The sequence below is a fragment of the Rhinatrema bivittatum genome, chromosome 9 (genome assembly GCF_901001135.1).
Source record: "Rhinatrema bivittatum chromosome 9, aRhiBiv1.1, whole genome shotgun sequence".
In the NCBI taxonomy this organism is placed as follows: Eukaryota; Metazoa; Chordata; class Amphibia; order Gymnophiona; family Rhinatrematidae; genus Rhinatrema; species Rhinatrema bivittatum.
In genome coordinates this window covers 136413348-136436861 of record NC_042623.1, presented here as the reverse complement: position 1 = coordinate 136436861, position 23514 = coordinate 136413348, and the positions used below count along the sequence as shown (strand labels likewise).

Sequence of the window (23514 nt, the reverse complement as noted above, 5' to 3'; positions counted from 1 at the left end):
CACATGATACCTTATAGAAATGCTTCCTTGCTCACTCACCTGGGAGTTCCGCTGGGTGGCTTTACCCAGCGGAACTCCCAGGTGGCTATTTATCTGGCTATTTATCTGGCTAAATAGTTATCAGCAGCGCTGAAAGCGCAAGCTTACATTTCTAGTGTTGCCGATCAGAAGCAGCGCTGGCTATTTATCTGGCTAAATAGTTATCAGCAGCGCTGAAAGCGCAAGCTTACATTTCTAGTGTTGCCGATCAGAAGCAGCGCTGGAGCTGCCAGGATCAGGTAAGACCCTCGCTCCTGGCAGGGATGGGTTCAGCGGCGGCAGGTTCTCCAATGCAGGCTATTCTTGTTTCCTCTTTGTAGCATGGCACCGCAGCGGCTGGCTGCCACGTGTAGTTGCTGTATCAGCTGCAGGCAGTTCTGTGCCTGCGACTCTGTCTATGCAGCAGATCAACACAGCAGGTGGCAACCGGTCCGGGTGGCTTTACCCGGTCCGGTTGCCAGCGGTTTGAGATCTGCCGACATCCCAGCAGCCTCCTCTTGCCTTCAGCATCTGGTGGGTTGGGATCTGCCGGTAACCCCCATCACTGCCGCCCTGGGTAAGTGCATGGTTTACACAGTGGGTTTTCTGGCCCTGCCTGCCACTCTCCTTTTCTCTGCCTCCTTTCACTCAGCCCCCTTCTTTGCAGTCTCCTCTAACCCTCCTCCCATCTCACTGCACAGATACTTCTCTTTGGCTAGCAGGGATTGGGATCCCTATCGTGCTGCTGTGAGGTGGTTGGGTTTTTTTTTTCGTTAGCAAGTTTTGGGAAGCCCAGCACATTCCTGGATAACTTCCTCTGCTTTTGGCCAAGTCTAAACTTAGCCAAATAATTCTAAATATCGGAGTTAGCAGGATAAGTTATTTGGCTAAGTCAAATCTGCCCCCAAACAGCTATAATTATCTGGATAAAATTTATGTAGACAAGTGGTGAAGATATTCAAAACTTAGCTTTTATCTGGATAACGCCAAATTTATTTGGAGAAAGGCCTTTGAATATCGATCTCTTAGTCTCCAAATTTAGACCAGGGCTATATTTACTTTCTGGCAACTAAAGATTCTCTTTGTTTATCCCATACTTCAGTCTTTTCTGATACTGTTTTGCCTTCACTACCTCTAATATGAGGTTGTTCCATGCATCCACAGCTTTCCATGAAGAAATATTTCCTCATGTTGGGGCCAATGAGCTCAGTGAACCGGTAAATGAGCAGTTGGACGCATGTTTTGGGCGCGCTACACATACGCTCAATGCAATATCAGGATTAGTGCGTCCAAAACGTGTGTCCATACCAGCGCGTAGTTAATAGTGCCCATCACAATCAAATGCCATGGTGGTGAGCTAGTACCCCAGATTAAAAAAAAAAATGTGCGGCACATTTTAATGTTCAAAAATTAACTCCAGCCCAGAGCTGGCATTATGTTTTGAGGCACCCCAAGCCATTCTCAGAAAAGCAAAAAATATTTTTTTTGTGGTTCCTCCTACTTAATGTTGTTGTGATACTAAGCAAGAGGAACCACAGAAAGCTGCAACAACAAAAAAAAAACACTTGACAGCGGTCAGGTTAGGGAAAGGGACGCTCAATTTACGAGCATCCATTTTCCTAATCTGTGGCTGTGCACTGTTTAGGAAAACAGATGCTCGGAAAATTGAGCGTCCGTTTTCCTTACCCACGCACTGTCACTTCTCCTGGGCACTTGATGGCATGGACACGCTAGGGATGCACCAGTTATACATTGCGCGCCCCTTTTAGCGCGCCAGCTCATTAGACCATTAGATCGAGCGCCCAAGAGAAGGGGATGTGCGTGCATGATATTGCATCGGCCCCGTTATGTCTTCCTCTACTCTTTTAGCACCTCTTATTATGTACTCTTGTTCTAAAATTTCCCACTCAAAAAGATTTTGCTTCTTTTACATTATTTATAACTTTGAGGTTTTGAAATGTTTCTATCATATACCCCTTTTTCTTTTTTTTTTTTTTTTTTTTCTAGGTTAAATATATTTAGGGCTTGTGGGTACAGAAGCTGCACCATTTTGGTAGCCCTTCTCTAAACTGCCCCTACCCTGTCTATTCAAACCTATTTCTACTCTAGTTTTTAGATATTCTCCAGATTCTGCAAAACTGCTTGCCCTATAACCTCTTGGAGGGAAGGTGGATCCCTAATATGATCAGTCATCCCTAATATGATCCACAGGTCATGGGGCCCACATTGTGTGGAAAACAAGACTTCAGTTAGCCCATTAGCAGTCCTGAGTTACAGTGATAATTTTAAATTAAAAAGGTATTTTCTTCTTTTGAGGAAGGATAGGTCTATATTTTAGTGCTATATATCCTATCAGAGCATTTCAGCCTTATCCAACCCTGGGTTGACTAGGTGATGGAGATCCTTTACACTGTTCAATTCATTATTTTCATTTATTTTCTAGAGGCTGTGCCCCTGCTTTCTTCACTTACTAACCCCGCAGTGGGCTCTCTATTTTGAACTCTGTGACTACATGAAAAATGCAAGGAATGGTTGGGTGCAATAATTGACTTAACAAAAGAAACGGTGGCGAGAGAGCTATAGAGTTCTTGGCCGTGCCCGTCCATTTTTTTGTTAGTTTTTTCACTCTACTGAGTGTGCAAAAAAGTGATAACTGCCTGGCTACTTGAAAAAGCTTGTTTTATGACTCCATGAGCTGGATGTATGCATTTTAGGTGTTTTGTACTTGTTCAGCTGAGGTGAAGGAATGGGAGGATGTGTGTGTAGAGGTGGAGAAGATGGGAAGGTGTGGGTCAGAACGCTTGCAGGGAGTGTGGATGGTATATATGGTGGTGGGTTGTGAATGGAGTATGTGCAAATGATGTTAGGTGGGGTATATGCATATTCTGGTCGCCGCATCTTAAAAAAGATATAATTGCGATGGAGAAGGTACAGAGAAGGGCTACCAAAATGATAAGGGGAATGGAACAGCTCCCCTATAAGGAAAGACTAAAGAGGTTAGGACTTTTCAGCTTGGAGAAGAGACGGCTGAGGGGGGATATGATAGAGGTCTTTAAAATCATGAGAGGTCTAGAACTGGTAGATGTGAATCAGTTATTTACTCTTTCGGATAGTAGAAAGACTAGGGGGCACTCCATGAAGTTAGTATGTGGCACATTTAAAACTAATCGGAGAAAGTTCTTTTTTACTCAACGCACAATTAAACTCTGGAATTTGTTGCCAGAGGATGTGGTTAGTGCAGTTAGTATAGCTGTGTTTAAAAAAGGATTGGATAAGTTCTTGGAGGAGAAGTCCATTACCTGCTATTAATTAAGTTGACTTAGAAAATAGCCACTGCTATTACTAGCAACGGTAACATGGAATAGACTTAGTTTTTGGGTACTTGCCAGGTTCTTATGGCCTGAATTGGCCACTGTTGGAAACAGGATGCTGGGCTTGATGGACCCTTGGTCTGACCCAGTATGGCATGTTCTTATGTTCTTATATGGTAGTGTAGTTGCATGTGTGGTGGGTGGGCGTGCATTTTTTTCCCCTTGCATTCTGCATGTTTTCCCTGTACCTGTCTCCTCCCCATCCATGTGGAGATAGTGTGTGTAGGCGGATAGTGTGGTTGTAAGTGGAGGGTGAATAAGTGATGTTGGGAAGTGAGCCGAGGTTGTGTGTATATATTGGAGAGGTGAGCTTGGATGGGGAATCCACCCCTATCTTTCCCCACTCTCACTTCTATTCCTCTTCTACCCCGTGTGAGTGTGTGTGTGTGTGTGCACACTTTCATCCTCCTCCCCCATTGCACTCTCAACTTTGACCCCCTTCCCATTCTGTCCTTTCCTTCTTGTCTGTGTATGTGTGGGGGAGGGGATAAGAGGGTAGGTTTTGTTGAAGTAGAGCAAACATTACAATTCACAGCATACATGTTTTTCCTTCTTTGTCTATAATTTCTAACTTTATGCAGTTTATCTAATGGGGCTTTGTGAAAATGAAGAATCAGTGCTAAATGTCAGTACTGCTAAATTCCCCACAATTCCCGATCTTTTTATGATTTTTCACAAATGCCAAGCTAAGAGAAACCTACTTGAGAACTTTCATATGCATACTATGCCACCACTATTAATTATACCCTTACAACCCTGCAAATAGCTTACAGTAAATCAGTATTCATTAAAAGAACAGACACTTCTTCAAAGGCGAGTTCTTTCAATTCTTGTTGCTAGTATCCTTAATGCTAAGCTTATGGGCCTGGTTGGCCAAGTCTTTTAGAGTAGCAGTAGAGTGTTTTGTTTAGCTTTCATGATCAATGTAAGTGCAAAAGGAAATGTTTATCAGCTGGTACATTCCTCCTTTCTCAGTCACTAGTATGTTCATAGCCATTCTGTTACCAAGGTTGGGAATTAAGTAATGTAAAGATAAATTTGTGCCAACTGGATGGATTTATTGGGGGTTAGGCATCCTTTTTTCATTTGACGATGGAGATGGATATCTGGGTAAGTGGAAACAGAAGTAATCATAGAGGTAGTGACATGATGGACAGAGAAGTTAAGAAAGGTGTACCCAAGGGTGGCTGTTGTACTTGGCAGCTTGCGGACCCCCCCCCCCCTACTTCATCCCTAATTACTCTAAGATCGTGACCCCTCTCACAGCTCTTACCTGCAAGGGGGCTAACATTAAGATCTGGTCTGCGGAGGCATCACTGCCTTCCAAAAATTGAAGGATGACTTCCTACAAAAACCCTGCCTTCACCATCCTGATCCCACTTGCCTCTTCATAGTCGAAGTAGATGTGTCCACCCTGGAGGTAGGGGCAATCTTGAGTCAGCTCTCAGATAAGGGTGTTCTCCATTCATGCTACTTCTTTTCACAAAAGTTCTCCCCTGCGGAGCAGAACTATGGAATTGGTGACTGAGAAATTCTGGCCATCAAAATCGCACTCGAGGAATGGTGTCACTGGCTCGAAGGAGCTCAACATCGCATTACTATTTATACATATCAGAAAAGCTTGGAACATCTCCATCATGCACAATCGCCGAATGCTCACCAGGCTTGCTGTTGCTGGGATTTTTGCACGTTTTGACTTCAATCTAAGATACCAACCAGACAACAAGAAAATTCAAGTGGATGCCCTATGCCAGTCCTTCCTGGCAGAAGACCCAGAGCCTTCCAGACATATTATTGACCCTGCTGAGATTCTTCTGGCCACCACCATGACCGTCCCACCAGGGAAGATGGTTGTTCCACACAAACTCAGAGAAAAATTGTTAAAATGGTCCCACGACTCTTATGTTGCAGGTTACTCTGGACAGGCCTGAACTCTCGTGATGCTCCAGCAATACTACTGGTGGTCCCAGATGCAAAAAGATGTCTGGGCCTACATGGACTCATGTCCCGCCTGTGGGCAACAGAAACCTTTGGTGGGATGACCATGGGGGCTGTTACAGCATTTGCCAGTCCTCAGGGAACCCTGGACCCATTTGTCCGATAACTTTGTGGTGGATCTCCTACTCTCAAATGGCTTCACAATCATTTGTGTCATAGTCGACCGCTTCTCAAAGAGGGCTCATTTCATTCCACATTCTGGACTTCCCACGGCCCCGGAGTTGACTCGATTATTCACACTTCACATCTTCCGCCTGTGCGGCTTTCCCAAACACATTGTCTCTGACCGAGGGTCCCAATTTACAGCCAAATACTAGTGCTCCCTATATAAAACATTTTACATCTCCTTAGACTATACAACTGCATGCCACCCTCAAGCAAATGAACAGTCTGAGTGGATCAACCACACTCTGAAAAACTTCCTCCGAGCATACACAAACAACTGTCAAGACATGAGCATCACTCTTACTGTGAGTAAAGTTTTGCTACAGGATCTTCACCTTTCCAAATAGTATATGGGAGGCAACCATCATCACTACTGCCTATTCTGTTGACTGTCCCCTCGCTCATGTCTCAGTCTGCCCAGGAGCTCCAGGGTATGCAATGCAGAGATGCTTCAAAACGCAGCTGAAAAAAACAGGAAAATTATGGATTTACATCATAGGCAAGAATCGCACTTTCAGCCGGGAAACAAAGTCTGGCTTAGCACCTGTCACATCCAGCTCTAGATGCTCTCCATGTGGCTTGCCCTCTGATGCAATCCTGCGCCAACTGGATCCAGTAACTTATCAGTTATGGTTGCCAGCCTCCCTAGTAACCCACAGCATATTCCATGTTTCACTTCTAAAGCCTCTAATCTTCTCATGGCCCTCCAGGAAACCACCGGAATCCATGGCAGTTTCCTCTAAAGATGTTACCTATCGGGTAAAAGAGGTCCTGAAAATCAGACAACGTGGCAAGAGATGGGAATACTTTATATCCTGGGAGGGATATGGTCCGGAGGAAAACACATGGGAACCTGTGTCCAATATAGTGGACAACAAGAAACCTATACCTTTGGGGGGGGGGTTTAGAGGAGGGGTACTGATTTGCTTGACATCGTGTGGGGCCCCCCTGCAAGAAGCTGCACTCACATCCAGCCCCAACCTTCCTCCAATGCCACCAGACACTGGGGGAGACCACCGAAGGGAAATGTGGTTTACCGACGCATTCCGCTGCCTCTCATACTCCTGCAACATTGGCACAGCTTCCTCTCTGCCTGCACGACAGGCCATCATGCGCAGCCTACATCCGATCCTGAAAGCTGACCAGGCCCTCCCTAGGCACACGCGTGCCCCTGTTCTTCCCTATCATAAAGGGCCAGTGGCAGGATCAGGAGAGTGGCGCCCATGGATGACATCACCTCCAGGGTCCATAAAAAGTCTCAGCAGAAGTAGTCCCTTGCCTCGGCAATAGGTCTTCTCCTTGGAGAAGTACATTGCCTTTATGTTCCTGGTTCCTGATTCCTACTGTGTGCCCCTGAGTTCCTGTGTGTTCCTCTTTCCGTTGGCAGTCTGGTTTGTTTGAGTTCTTGTCTTCCTGGTCAGTCTTCCTCATCTGTCTTCAGCGTCCCTTCCTGCTCTTTTCTTCTCTCGTCCTCCTTTTTGTTCCTTGTTTCTTTGGATTGGACTGTGATGCTGCTCAGCCTGCCACTGACCACGGCCTATATACTGTTATTGACTGAACTCTGCCTGCCCTGACCACTGCCTGAACCACGACTCCCAAATTAGAACTCTGCCCACCTCTGCCCATAGCCTATACCTGACTCTGCTTTGTCTACTGCCTTCCCTGACTGCTGCTTGTCCTGACTCCTCTGTCTTCTCTGTACTAGCCTCCATCATCTTCCATGCCATGGATCTTTACATCCACAGAGGCTCGTCCCTACGTCCAGCCAGCCCCGGCACCCGAGGGCTCAACTTAAGGGGAACGAGGGCTGGTATTGGTGAAGCTCCAGTTGGGCCTCTGCTTCAGTCAGCTCCACCTGCTGATGGTGGGAACCTGCTGGGCTCCTCTTTGCATGTTGCGCCAACTCCACTTCAGTCCAAGGGTCCAATCCTGCAACAGTGATTCGGGAAGTGTCAGAAGATAGTATTCTTTTGAAAGCTTGTTTCCAATTCAGATAAGACACACACATTTCTTAAAGTTATCTGTCCAGTAGCAATATAGCAGGGTACACTTGCCATTTCTTTCCTGAAGAGAATTTCAGGGATTTTTTGGCTATCCATATGAATCATATGACTGAGCCAAAATGAAACAGGTTCAAGATCAAGATCAGCAGAGACTTTGCAATCATGGTTGGGTAAAGTGGCATTCAGCTAAGACAGGAAGTTTGAAAGCAGATGATGATTCTTGGAAATATGAGACTAATGATAAACATTGGAAGAAGTAGAATTGTAATAAATGTCCATCAGCACAGCCTCAGATCTGCTGATGGAATACATGGTGCTTGACCCGTGCTTCATTCAACCTGGTGGGCGGTTGTAAGTTCCATAAGAAAAAATCTTAACAGTGTAGCAGCAATGTGGGTAATCATTCTCAAGGGAGTAATTAAAGCTGTGACCAGCAGGAATGTACTGTTTACACTATTCAGCAGGGTCCAAGGAGTGTGAGATCTTGATGATTCTCATTGGAGGGATAATATATATCGTTGGAGGGATGGTATATCACAGAACTATCCAGGGTGGTAGGATTTACTGGCACTATGAGGAATAGGCTGAAGCTGGGATATGGGTACAGAAACAGCAATTGGTAAGATTAAGGTTCTTTTGCAAAACTCAAGTGAAGTGAACATATCTTTAATGTCTGGAATTACACTTGTGGAGGTCCAGAAAAAGAGGAAAAATAATGTTGACACCATTTCATCTAAAGATGATGTTCAGTATAGAGAAATACATATTGCCACCTCGGGATTTCAATGGACCCTTTCCAGTAGGTTTTCAAGTTTGATTGCTCTGAGATTCCAGGCAAGAAGAGTCAAAAGCTGCTTCTGTAACTGCAGTAATAGGAGCAAATGACTTTCTAGAATGACTGATGTGGACCCAGTAATTAAATCCATGTAGTTTTAATGCTACATGGCCTACCAGAAGAATTTGATAGGAGCCTTTCCACCTGGATTACAGAAGTTTTTTTGCTGAAATACTTTAAAGTATACAGAATTGCCTGTTTGAATGTCTGGTTCTATAGTATTCAGTGGCATAGGAAACGCAGCTGTTGCAAGGCAGTGATTCTTTTTGAACTGCTGGTGTAGCTGAGAAACAAAATGTAAGACCAGTTCATTCTGGGTAAAGTCATTGCCCACAGGTGATTTTGACCTGGAAATCATAGGTATAAACTGTTCCATAACAATCTCATAGGAAGTAAGACCATGCTTGCAATTTGACATGTTCCTTATTCTCATCAAAGCAAGTGGGAGAATTTAGCCATTTTAGAAATGTCTCATATGTAAGTTTACCAAGTTTAATCTTCAAGATCTATATAGTTGCTCTATAACATAGTAATGATTGCAGAAAAGGACCAAATGGTCCATCAAGTCTGCTCAGCAAGCTTCTTATGTTAGTATCTGCCGTTTTGTGCAGTTACCCCCCCAACACTTATGATAAGGGAAGTAATATTTACAATCAAAACTAAGCAACTGTGAAACCCATAACAAATCACTGCTAGTAACATTTTTACTGGATGAAGAGCCTTCTCGATAATTCAGACAATGCTGCTTGACATTCTTTGCTTGTGCTTCTCCCTTATCTCTGCATATCAGTATACCAGACCGTAAAAGTCAGGGCCCTATGTTGGTTGCCATCTGACTCCAATTCCCTTCCCCCATACCCCCCACCATCAAAGCGAAGAGTGATATTGCAGTTGTGTAAAAATCTTCAAGGCTTATTGGTTAACCTTGAAGTAACCTGCTGTTCCATGCAGGTTACATCCATGTACCCTTTTTTTTTTTTTTTTAATTTCCATCCTCTAACTTTTAGAGATCCACAGTGTTAATCCCGTGCCCCTTTCTGAGACTTATGCACAATGGAAATGTAGTCAACTCCTTAAAGTATTCCCAACCTTTTGCATGATTTCCCTTGTAAAGTAAATATTCCTATCAATCTCAATATATTTGGGGATACTAAAATTAGAATAATATCTAATATCTTTTCTACTGTTATGCATACAATAGTTAAAAACTCATTGAAACTGTAATACTCTTTTGGTAGGAACATAAATTACATTTGCAGTCTTACAAAAGGGCTCCAAGAGGCTTTCAAATATGATGGTGCAACTAAAATCTTATAAACTGTGCAGGTAGTACAATTACAATTTTGAGTAACATGTTGTACAACTGAATCAGTGCAAGAATTTCATGCATATTCCCCCCCCCCACCCCCCCAACATGGGCTTGAATGGGATACCTGGTGTGCCTAGCGAGACAAATATAGTAAAAGTGATGAAGCAACAGGAAGTCCATGTAGGCCAAGCTAGAGGCATTTATTTGTATTATTATTTTTTTCCTTTTCCAGGCTGGATGTTGAGTAGCAGCTTGTTTTGTAAGATAAATCAGTTAGGGAAACTCTGCCTGGAACCTGTAAACAAAGAAAATATTTCATAGACAGGGCAACTGAATCCTTCAGGCATCACCTTAGACCTCAACGGTGTTTATTGGTTACCTGTAAAGAACAGAAAAGAGAATGCAAGAAATTCCTAATGGATGTACCTGAACAGGTTAAAAATCCATGGTTCCACTGGAAGGCATCAAAATTGTATAGAGCTCCAAAGGTATAACAGGAGTCTGTGTAAATTGAGACAGTTTGGCCTAGTGAAAAAAAAGTAGGCACACGTGACAGCAAAGAACTCTGCTATGTGAGTAGAAAGGCCAGGAGGAAGGCAGGCACAAGTAAATTGGTTCAGAAGACTGCAAAGAAATGACAGAGAAATCTGAGCAAAATTCACAATCATCCTTCAGAGCAAGTAACAAGATGAGGACATTTTTTGAGGGCAGGGAAGGCAGATTCTGCTTCAGGGGATCAGGTTGGATATGTCAGATCAATGGTTCTCAATCAGTGAGTCACCAAAAATTTGACATAGCAAGCCTAACCTTTGTATAATATCCACATGTTCTTGCTGCTTGAGGAGAGTGCAGAATAAGGAGCTGGTACTTAAAATTCCTTATCATTACTCCCTACTGCTGCTTTTCCCTCAACCCTGGCAATCACTGCCACCACCAGTCCAAGCCAGAAATGTTGCAGGCATGCTGTATCCTGCCCCCACCTTCCCATCGCACCTCCCCCTCCCCACCCACTTCTTGGCGTTTCTGTTTTTCTCTGATGCTTGTTTATAATTTATGGTCTTTTATTCAGTATTAGATAAGGGTCAGTCTGCATTCTGCATGTTTGACAGAGGTGAGGGATTCTGCTAACTAGGATGTAGATTCTGGGTAGGAATCTAGAGCAGTTTGGCTTGCTTTGTTTTTCCAATAGTAAGTGCACTGTGTTCTGTATTTGCAGTCTTGCTTTTTCATAGGTAAGGTTGTTGCTGTTCAAGTCCTGGGTGTTAGTGCTCTTGTGGTATGGTTGGTATGCTATATACTTTCTAAATGTCTTTTTAGTTGGTTTTCATGTTATTTCACAAAGTGGCTGCTAGGTAAGGGATTTTGAAGTACTATTACTGAGGGAATATCAGAATTTGAATATATTTTTTGTTGGTGAGTTGAAAGGGGAAATTTCCTAACTCTTTGCTCTGTATAAACTCCAGAAGAGGTCAGAATTTCCTGAGGTTGACAGTGAAATGCTTGTGAATTTGTCTGTATTGAAAAACTGTGTGCTGAATATGCATATCAGTCTTAGATTTCTCACTGATGGAGTAAGGAAACATTACAATTTTTGTGAAAGAAAATGTAATAATATTTTATAAGCAGATATTGAAATTAAATAATTTTTTTTATCTTTCTCATGCATCATTTTCAACAATAAAATATCTATGAATGTTTTTAGTATAACTGTTAAATGAAGTGTGAAATGTGTCATTCACATGAATATCATCTGTCAGGTGTGTCATGATGGAAAAAATGTTGAGAAACACTGCTTTAGATAACAGAGGAGGCACAAAGCTGTAGCTTGTGCTTGGAAATCTGTTAATCCTTTTTCAGTCTTCTGTACCAGAAGCTGCACTGTGTGGGACAAAGGCCTGAAAAGAAAAAGAATATACGATAAGCTTTGAGATAACCTGGTCCAGATACAATATTGGCCATATGCACAAGAGAATGAAAGTCTTTGTGATTATGAACAAACCTGTATTTTCCCATGACAGGTTTTTGGACTGATACAATTGGAGTACAAGCGCACAACAAAGAGATCTGTAATAATAGGCCTAATACCTTCCAGGGCATGTACTACAAAGATTTTGATTGGGGTAACAATGAGACTCACATCAATGCTGGACCTAGCCACCCAGGGATTGTCAGACACTGGCAAGAGAACAAGTTCAGAGGATAGAATAGTACAGAAGTAGTTTGAGAGACCAATTCTATGCAAGTCTGGATTGCAAACGGGGTGTTCTAGCAGCAGAGGGGCTTCTGAATCGTGCTTAGAATAATGAAAGTAAAAATAGACCCCGTCTGCTTTATAGCATAGCCAAATTTACAAAGGAAGTCACGGCCTAAGAATTGGAGAGGAGAGATGAAGAAAAGAAAAGAATAGGAAATCTCAAGGGAGCCTGATGACACTGGCGCACAGTTCAGGAAAAAGGAGTTTCTTAGTTATACCCACAACCTGAAAACTGTGAGAAGAAAGTGTAAGATCAGATGTCATCTAAAGCAAGGGGTAATAGTTGTGAAAAAAAAAATAGTTGTCAATGCACTGGTAAAAATATAGAGGTCCATATTCAGAAGTATTTAGTCAGCTAACTCAGAATTAGCCAGCTGAATTCTAGCTGACTAATAAGTTTGCTAGCTAACCGGGTCATTCTTCAAAATGCGTTATGGTGTTAATGCATGCGATAATGTGTTAACGCCATAACGCATGTGAAAAGAATTGTAACGCAAAACGTGAATGCAAATTTTTGGGAGGGGCAGGATCAGGGAGGAGTTTGGGCAGGATTTAGTTAAATGAGGGGCGGCATCGCACTGTGCGATAGCATAAAGCATGCTATCTCACGGTTTTAACGCCAGAAATAACTACACCTTTTTTCTGGCGTTAGGGCTGTGCGATATGCCCGAAATGGCCTTAACGGAATTCGTGACAAATTTTTGGAATTGCATTTTGGCCATTTCTGGGTTTGGGGAGGGAGAAGGGGAGAGGAGTGGAGTATAGAGAGAGAGCCTCTGGGGAGGCCCTCAATGTGTGCACCTGTTTATATCACTATAGGAGGGCCATCTAATAGGTTGAGGTGAGGTGTTGGTGGTGATTTAAGGGCCAGTTTCACGTGTAGAGTGAGACGCACGAACAGCACACTACACCTTGGTGAAGATTTGATGTCATTTGGAGTGAGGAAAATGCACAAAGATGAAATTTTGTACTATGTTATCTCACCCTAGCTTGATGGATTCTATAACAGGGTACTATCAAGATAGGGTGAGATAACATAATCTCACAAAGATGAAATTTTGTACTTTCTCACTCCAAATGACATCAAATCATCACTACTCCAAGGTGTAGTGTGCTGTTCGTACATCTCACTCTACATGCGAAACTGGCCCCTAAACATCAGGAATAATAATAAGTATAACTATCTACAAATGTTAGCTGAAAACAATTCTAATGTGAACTAGTTTAGAACATGAGCTTTAATTGAAATACAGCAAAGGTCACTATAGTTCACAGCACACATGTTTTTCTTTCTATGTTTATAACTTCTTATTCTATGCATTTTATATAATGGGGCTTTGTGAGAAAGCACAACTAGTGCTAAAGGTCAGCACTGCCAAAACTCCACAATATCAATACCAGTCCTGGTCCTCCAAAGCAACTTTCACTCCATCTGTGTACATCCAAATTATACCTGTTCCCCTCCTTTTCCTCCCATTCTTATGTTTCTGTTAAATGCCCACTCTATTTCCACAAGTTTGCCTACATTCATAACTTTTTTTATCTCTCACACTCTTGATCTTACAGAAATTTCTGGTATCATCTAAGAAACAGAAACACAAATTTCCTTCACTACCAGGCACATTGTGATATAATACAAATCCTGGGGGGGAACGGAACGGAACCTATCAGCACATATGTAGCAAACCTGCCATACTATAATAGCACTAACTCACAAGACTCAAAAAGCAACAATTCTACCTATGATTAGCCAGTACTGAAAATATTACACCAGGCCCTAGAACATTAATATACCTCCTTTAGGGAAAACACAATGAACAAGAACGCTACAGATCCCTACATAGAAACTACATGCTAACAGAATACCTCTCCTTAGTCACACATAGAAAATGACCCTCAATAAATACAAAAAATATTTGATTACAAATTAGAAACCGAAATATGCAGACAAAAACTAGAACAGTAACCTCAAGAAGCCAGACGCTGCATGGAATGCAACACTGGAACACTAGAAATAGACATGCATTTACTTCTAGATTAAGCCAGGCCCTGGTTATTGATCTTATGGGAAGTGAGGGCTATTATATTACATCATAACCCCCACAAGAAAAACAACAGTCTTGGCTGCACCCACACAGTATGGTATTACGGTGGGATCACTGAGCCTTTGTCAATTTTCTTGTGGGACATAGGGTGGGGCAAGAAGGAGAGAGAGCAACAGGAGGAGTGGGAGCAGGGAGAAGAGAGCAACAGGAGGGAGTGGGTGCAGGGAGAAGAGTGAGACTGAAGGGAGAGGAGGGGAATAGGACAAGGTGAAAGCAATAGGGAATAGAGATGGGGGATAGTTGAGGGATGCTGAAGGAAGAGATGGGGAAGAGATGTAGGGGGCTGAAATGGGGAGAGAGCAAGAATGAGTGGGAATAGGGAGAGAAGTAGGATGCCGAAGGAGAAGGGGGATGGGAATATAGATAGGGTGGTGAACAGAAAGAGGAGGAGGCTGAAAGGGAGGCAGGAGAGAAAAAAGAGAGGTCTGCCCCCAAGAAAAACAACGAAGGCTCTGCAGCCCCAACATAATATGGTGCTGTGTTGGGCCTATGAGTCTCTCGTTTTTCTCGTCAGGGGTAGGGATAGGGGTGTTGGCAGGAAGGAGAAGAAAAGGAACAGGAGGAAGGGTTGGGAGCAGGGTAAAGAAAAGGAGGGGGCAAAAGGAAGAGGAGGAAGTGGAGAAGGGAGTCTGAAGGGAGAGGAGGGGTAATGAGGAAGCCCAAAGGGAGCAAGGGTGGAGAGTGAGAGTGGTTGAGGGGAGAGGCTGAAGGGAGAAAAGGTGGATAGGGGCGAGAAGTGGAATGCTGATGGGGGAGAGGAGAGGGCTGGGGGCAGAAGGAAGAGAGGAGAGGCCTGCTATCTCAGAAAAATCATGAAGGCCCAGTAGTCCCAAGATACCCCCCCCCCCCAACAAAAAGAGGCCCAGGCTTGTCTTCTTGGCCCCCTCCTCTTTCTTCCTGCCCCCAGCCACTCTGCTCCCGCATCCCACCTCTCTCTACCCATCCTCTTTTGTCCTTCAGCCCCTCCCCTCTCCCTGTCTTCACTCCTGTTTTCATCCCCTGCCCCATCCTCTACCCTCAGCCCCTTCTCTCCCCAACCTTTCTCTTTCCCCTTGTCCCCAGCTTTCTAATTCCCTCACTCACCCTTATTCAAACTCTCCCCCCCCCCACAACCCCCCTCATTCATCTTCTTCACTCCTCCCCCCCCCCCACCCCAGAAGAGAAACTTCATTGGTGGCCGGTGGTATGGCACATTATTTCTTTTCTTCACCCCCTCCTCCAGTGCCACCACGATCCCCTTCACTCAACCTTCATGCTCCTAAAGAGACAAAGGTTGGTGGCCTTTCGTCTTGGACCACTTCTCCAGCTTGGGTGTTGACGCCTGATGATGTCATTCAAGTGCCGGCATCCAAGGAGGAGGAAGTGGTCCAAGGGTTACAAGACCACGATCCTCTGACTCTTTCAGAATATAGAGGGTGAGTGAGAGGATCAGGGCAGGGGCAGCAGTGGCGGTTGCCGCTGGGGGGCATGGTTAGGAAATAATGCATCATCCCTCTTGTCACCAATGAAGCTTCTCTTCTTCCATTTGTGGCAGACGTTGTTTTTGGGGGGCCAATCCCCCCAAAATCCTGCTATGAATTGGTCTGCCTCAGTTCTCTGTCCTTGGCCCTCTTCTCTCTTTATACTCATTTGCTTGGTGCTCTGATCTCCTCCCATGGTTTTCAGTACTATGTTTATGCTGATAACTCCCAGATCTACCTCTCTACACCAGAATATCTTAATCTGTTTGTCTGACATTGCTGCCTGGATGTCTCACTAACACCTGAAACTTAACATGACCAAGACAGAATTCTTTACTCCCCCCCCCCCCCCCATCCCCCCGCCCTCTTTGCCTCTTTCTCTATTTCTATGAATAACACTGACATTCTCCTAGCCCCCACTGCCCATAACCTTGGGTCATCTTTGACTCCTCTCTCCCCCAAACCACATCCAAACCACTATTCAAATATGGTGTTTCTTTCTGTATAACCTCATTGAAATCATCCCTTCCTTCTTTTCTGAACACACTACCAGAATCCTTATCCACACTCATCACATCCAGCTTAGGCTACTGCAACCTCTAATGAACCATCTTTCTCTGCTATAATCTATCCAAAGTTCAGCTGCATGACATCCATATATAACTCAAGTCATTGCATTAGCTTCCTGTCAATTTCCTCATACAATTCAAATTCCTTTTCCTCACCTGCAAGAGCTTTTACTCTATGGCTCCTTGCTACCTCTCCTCTTTCATTTCTCCATACACATTTTGGGGCGGATTTTAAAAGGAGCACGAATAGCCTACTTTTGTTTGCGCTCCAGGCGCAAACAAAAGTACGCTGGATTTTAGTAGATACGCGCGGAGCCGCGCGTATCTGCTAAAAACCTGGATCGGCGCGCGCAAGGCTATGGATTTTGTATAGCCGGCGCGCGCCAAGCCGCGCAGCCTACCCCCGTTCCCTCCGAGGCCGCTCCGAAATCGGAGCGGCCTCGGAGGGAACTTTCCTTTGCCCTCCCCTCACCTTCCCCTCCCTTCCCCTACCTAACCCACCCCGCCCGGCCCTGTCTAAACCCCCCCCTTACCTTTGTTGGGGGATTTACGCCTCCCAGAGGGAGGCGTAAATCCCCGCGCGTCAGCAGGCCTCCTGCGCGCCGGGACGCGACCTGGGGGCGGGTCCGGAGGGCGCGGCCACGCCCCCGGGCCGTAGCCACGCCCCCGGGCCCGCCCCCGGAACGCTCCCGACACGCCCCGAAAACGCTGCGTGGTTCGGGCCCGCCCCCGACACGCCCCCGACACGCCCCCTCCGAAAACCCCGGGACTTACGCGAGTCCCAGGGCTCTGCGCGCGCCGGTAGGCCTATGTAAAATAGGCTTATGTAAAATAGGCTTACCGGCGCGCAGGGCCCTGCTCGAGTAAATCCGCCCGGTTTTGGGCGGATTTACGCGAGCAGGGCTCTGAAAATCCGCCCCTTTGTGAATATTGCTTATCAGGCTTACCTCCTTCTCCTTTACTGCCAGCTCCCAATTCCATGCTTTATACTTTGCTGCACTGTTTGTTTGGAATAGACTTCCTCAGTTGGTAAGTCATTCAAATCCAGTCTAAAAATACACTTTTTGAGGCTACTTTTAAATCATAACTTCAGATTTGCCTGCTCAAAGCTTCATTGGTTTTAACCATTTTCATAAATGAATTTCCCAAAATGTCTTTTGTCCTATATGCTTAGATTATAAGCTCTACTGAGCAAGGACTGTCTCTTATGTGTATTTGTATAGCACTGCATACATTGAGGATTGCTATCGAAGAGATAAGTAGTAATGTTAGTAGTAGTAGTAGAACTTGGGATATTCTTGCGATATGTAAGGAACTTAGTTGCTCTTTACAGAGCATCCTGGGAGTTTCAGGACTCCCTAGCAGAGGATTCTGGAGGTTTCATGAGTGTTCCAGGCTATACTTGGCTCCTAAAAATTTGGTCTGGCTTCTGGATTTAAAAATATTTTTGACCCTGGGTGGTAATGCTTGTTGCTGTGGGTACTGTCAGTTTATTAGAACTTAATGATTACACTTAGCACCTAAAAATAACTTTGAAATCAAACTACCTTTCTGTTCTGTCAGGACACAGATATTGACCACTGACTGTGGAATACCATATACTGGGTATGTTTGGTTACTGATGATCATCCACAGAACATTTCAGTGTACTTCTGAAATCTTACATACAGTATATGTTAGTTTAGCAGTCTGCCTGCTACTTTAGTATCTGTGTACCTAATTTTAGTGGTCTGTACTTAATTTGTGATCTTATATCCTTGTTAATTATTACCTCACTTAAATGTACTGTGGATGATCATCAGTAACCAAACAGAACCAGTTTTGCAGTTCCATACAGACATGTATAGAAACATAGAAGACATTGGGATGAAAGGACCACTTGGTCCACCCAGTTTGACCATATGTACCTATGCTGCCTCAAATCTTAGTGTATGGTCTTCTCTCTCATTTTGGTTCCAATACAGTAAAAATATGTGCTGAACTTCAGCAAATATTTTTGATATTCATCTTGCTCAAAAAAGTTAATTCCCAGTGCAGTAAGCTAATGGTATGCTAATGCATCGGGAGTTAATAAAAAGGATTAGCCTGAAAATGTAAACCCAAGACATGCTTAGTATGCATAAACCATGCTTTCTGTGCAAAAAACGAGTACAGGATCTCCTCACCATGAACTCTAGATTCATAGATTAATACTAGCTGACTCTGCCTCTGACCAGAAGCTACATTTCCGTCATTAAGAAACCATGAGTTAAGTGTGCGCACCTCTCTGATGCCTTGATTAACATGGGATGTGCATGGAGGGGGTGCCGATTTGTGTGCACAGTTTTACTCATGTTTGTGTGCATGCTTTTTGTGCACTAAACTCCTTGATAAACCAGGTATAAAGATGTATGTTGAAAAATGTGCACACAGCCGAGCACGCCTCTGCCATTCAGGGATGTGACTGATCGACACTTCCTCATGGCAGGCACTTTTGCCTGGTTAATTTTCTGCAGCCCTTTTACTCTGTTACTCTAATTTCCTGTCACTTTACTTAAAAGATTCTGCTGAAATGCACAAAACAGTCAGCCTGGTTATCTATATCATCTCTACAAATAGAGCTCCCTCATACCATGGCTTGAAGATCCTAAGCTTTTGTGTATATTGGAGTTTTAGACGATACTTAACAATAAAAAAAACCCAAAAACCAACGGCAATAAATGCACTAGTTAGAATTGGGACTGGAGCTTAGAAAACAACAGAAAAAAACATTATGTGGGCCACCCAGCAGGTTAGTTTCCATAATTTATTAGCTGTCAGCTTGAGCTTGAATGAATAAAATATGACTTGCTGTGGTACCTGGGTAGTGCAGCAACACAGGAGGGAAATGAGCTATTCCTGTAGCATTTCTGGCCTGAAGCCAGAGGGTTATGCACTTGAATCCTGAGTCTTAAATTCAATCTTATTGAGCACTGCAGTGAGTCTGGGGCCCTTGGCCTCTCACCTGTGTTCCTGTTGAAACACTTCAGGGCTGTACGGTCCCGCAGCTGATTCCCTTACCCACTTTCACGTAAGGAAGGGTTATGCACCAACAGCATAAGAGGATTGCTTTCTGCTGTTTTCAGAATCCACAAACTCCAGGCGTCCGTCTGATTTTCAGTTCTCCAATCTAAAAATTACAGTTTCTCGTCCTTGCCTTGGGAGGGCATGGGCTAGCCAAGCTGGTAGCTTTTAGAGACAGGTGGCTTCATTTTGTCCCCCTTGTGAAGAACAGCACTAAATATTGATCTAAATGACTGCACAGTATAAATACACAGGTTGCACTCTTCCCAGCATTTCAGACATGTTCATAGGTTGAAATTACTGCAGGTAGTACAGAAAAAAAACGTAGGTTGGTTAATACTCTTAACATTAAAGAATTGCAATTTTACCATTGATGACTTGACAAATAGACACCCTAGTGAGGATTATACAGAGGCTAGATAGTAGATATATTTATACTAGCTGAAACCTGTTGAACATTCAGCATAGGGTATATCACAATAGGAGAATTATCCCTCTCTCTCTCCCTCCATAGGCAGACCCCAGCACTCTCTCTTCCATCCCTCCTCAGTCTGACACCCAGTACTCTTTCCCCTTCCCTACCACAGCCCAGTTCCAGCACACTCTGACCCCTCCCCTAGCCTGAGACCCAGCACGTGCTGACTCCTTCTGCAATCCTAAACCACTGCTCTTCTCCTCCCTTCCCCCCCCCCCCAGCCGGGCTTGAGCACGCTCTTTCCTCCTGCCCCCAACCCTCTTCCCCAGTACTTGCTTAACTGATGATGTTTGTCTTTCCATGACTGATGGAGTGTGTGTGTGTGTGTACCCGTAGAGCAACATACATTTATTCTGAGCTAGGCATGTACCTTCTGAGTTACATGCATAGCTTAGCCTTAGAGAATATGTGCCTATGTATTTTGAGCTATTCCTGTAGCTCAGAACTTACCTGCCTTCTCAGCAAACCCCACCAATTGCTGATAGACACCATCCAGAGGGCTAAGCATATTATACAGAGAGATTGGGAGCTGAGTAGCCTTTCATCTTTCACTCTTCTGCATGAATAAGGTAGAAAGCTTCAAATTAATAGCCTCCCTAAGCAAAAGTTGTCTTTCCAGATTATGAAGCATGCTATAATCACATAACCAAAACCCTGGCTAATCCACCCATACCCCTTAGCATGACCAGCATAGAAACATGATGGCAGAAAAAGACTGTATCGCCTATATAGTTTGCCCATTTAATTTAGTATTGTACTTCCCAGCACTTCCCTATGCTTTCTTGAATTCAGATTCTGGTTTTCTCTCTATCATATCCACTGGAAGGCCATTTGATGCATCTGCTTCTCTTTCTTTTAAGAAATATTTCCTAAGATGAGTCCTGAATCTGCCCCCTTTAAACCTCATCACATGACCCTTCGTTCTAAAGCCTCCTTTCCGTTGAAAGAGGCTCACCTCCTGTGCATGAGATATTTGATGCTAATGGCTATGTTTCTGAATAATGCAAACAGTGCTATCTGCAACACAGACCTAACTCACACGGAGCCAGTGCAATGAAAGTGCGCCCACTTTCGGCACACTTTTATTGTAACGGCCCCATTAGGCTGCTGCAGCAGCACTGTCCTCCAGCAGACTCTCACATTGTCCTATGATCCAATCTTTATTCAGTTCAAGTAAGTCCCTGCAAACTGAAGCCGTGATTTGTGTCTGACAGACGGTCATCTTGACTTTTGGGGCTATGGAAAATAATGGCTGCCTGTGAATATGCTGCTGAATAAATGATGATTGTGTATTTATTATGTATTTAGCTCATTCCTTTTCATTGGTAGCTCAAGGCATGTTACATTCAGATATAGTAAGGAAGGACAGAGAGCAGGGTTGTATTACAGTGTCTATTTATTTTACTATGCTTTTTGCTGTATTTTTGTTAAAAAAAAAAAAAAAATATATATATATATATATATATTACTATTGTAATCCACTTTGGGTCCCTTTGTAGGGGAGGAAGGCAGTATAAAAGGCTGAAATAGAAACTGAGCAATTAATGGCAGCTAATGTCCCAGTGAGAGTTGCTGTGGGCCTTTTAATCCACAGTTACTGTTTGTAACACTATTATTGGCATCCCACTGGAGTTTTTAAATGAATATTTACCCAACCAAATCATAATTCAAATTTAAAATTGGCCTAAAAATGTAATATCTGTTTTACCTCCAAGGAGTTTGCCTATGAGACAAGATAGATGGACATACAATTTTTTTAGTATTGGATCTCAAAAACACAAGGTAAATGTATTCAGTGCATCCCCTTCTATCCCAGAGTTATGTCCCTGTCACTAGGTGGCACTGAAGAGGGGAGGGAAAGAAGGGATCTTGTGGAGACCAGTAGGGTAGATGCAGAGGGTTTGAAAAGGGGAGAAGACGTGAGGGGAAAGGGCAGGAGATGTAAGAATTAATGAGGCTACAAAGAAGAGGCAAATCAGAGACAGAGTTAAAAACATGCCAAAAATAGAATTTTAAAAAATATATTCTTTCATTGTGAAATTTGCTGTACAATTTTTTCTGTGCATTTTGTAAAGTGTTCTCTGTGCATCCCTTTCTCAGCTTGGAGAATTTTCTCCCCAGTGTCTTGGGCATGCTTGTGACACAAGTCAAGTTCAAGGTGAACATATCATTGAACAAATTGTCTCACACTGGATGAGATCACGGTTTTCACATGCTTGACATTTGTTTTCTAAAGAGTTTGGGGATCCCAAAACTATCAGGCCAATACAGTACAGTGCGCTCCAACGGAGCGCACTGTTAACCTGCCCTTGGACACGCGTTTTCCCTTACCCCTAATTCAGTAAGGGGCGGAAAACCGCGTCCAACCCACGGCACCTAATAGCGCCCTCAACATGCAGATGCATGTTGATGGCCCTATTAGGTATGTCCACGCGATACAGAAAGTAAAATGTGCAGCCAAGTCGCACATTTTAGTTTAAGAATAGGCCTACCAAAGGTAGGCACTAGTTTCTGCCGGCACCGGGAAAGTGCACAGAAAAGCAGTAAAAACTGCTTTTCTGTGCTCCCTCCGACTTAATATCTTGGCGATATTGTGTTTGGCGATATTAAGTCAGAGGTCCCGAAGGGTAAAAAAAGTAAAAAGAAAAAAAAAATTTAAAATGGGCCGGCGGCTGTTGGGCCGAAAACAGGACACTCAGTTTTGCCGGCGTCCAGTTTCCGAGCCCGTGGCTGTCAGCGGGCTCAAGAACGGACGCCGGCAAAATTTGAGCGTTGGCTGTCAAACCCGCTGACAGCCGCTGCTCCGGGTCAAAAGGAGGCGCTAGGGACATGCTAGTGTCCCTAGCGCCTCCTTTTGCCCATTTCTACCGCACTACCTAATTTAAATACAGACTCGCGTGCACAGGCGAGTGGCCTGTGCGCGCGCTGGGAGAGCGGGCATTCGTCCGCTCTCCCGCGGACTTTACTGAATCGGCCCGTATGGTGTGAAAGCCGGATATGGCCCTCAGTTGAATTTCATCCGGCCCCTGGCAGAAGGAGCACATTGCACTTCTACTGCTTGTTCAGTTAGTATAAGTCAGAAGTGGAAGTGGCAGCATGTCACAGAAATCCTCATTATACTCAGACTTGGTGTCTGGGTTATATTCTCTTGGAGTGGGGTCTCCAGAGGGGGGTTGTTTTACCACAAATCTGGCATGTTGCAAGAGAGAGGAATGAGGAGAGGAAAAGGTATGAAAAAGGGAAGGAAGCAGAAAGAAGGAAGAGTGCCTGGTGGGGAGTGAGCGTGATTACACTGTATGCACCACAGGCACCTTATTCCGCCACCCTTGCCCTCTCTGCCCCCACTTCCCTAGGCGGGCAGATATTAGGGAAGAGTAGAGGCAGAGGGCAGAGTTCCTGGGGGTGGGGCAAGATTGCCAACTTTGGAGAAATCTAGAAGTATTGCTGGCACTTTATTTGCCATACCCCTACACCCCCTGGGAACACCTTCCCCAGCATTTCAGATCACTGAATGGGCCACTCAAGGTCCCTCCCTCAAATTCTTCTCAGCAAGCAACTCTGATGGGCTCGCTCCCAGCTTAACAAATTATGAGGAGAACCTCCCCTCCGCATCCGGCCCTCTCAGAGACTTGAAATGCCCTATGTGGCTCTTCTCCTGAAAAGTTTGGGGCCTCCCTGCTATTCAGTAAGGCAGTGATAAGAACATAAGAAATTGCCATGCTGGGTCAGACAAGGGTCCATCAAGCCCAGCATCCTGTTTCCAACAGAGGCCAAACCAGGCCACAAGAACCTGGCAATTACAAAGACAAACCTGCCTTTGTTCTATTAAGCGTGTCCTGGTATACAGCGATAAAGGCTTTCTGAACTGTAGAAGATAGGGTTTATCTAAATTTAACATGCTCAGTTTAAC

The 23514-nt window shown here is 44.2% G+C and overlaps 1 protein-coding gene across 2 annotated transcripts in view; it reads left to right on the top strand.

Moving 5' to 3' along the window:
* ITM2C (integral membrane protein 2C) overlaps positions 1-23514 on the top strand; it is a 119055-nt gene that overhangs the window by 73040 nt on the left and 22501 nt on the right. The window lies entirely within an intron of this gene.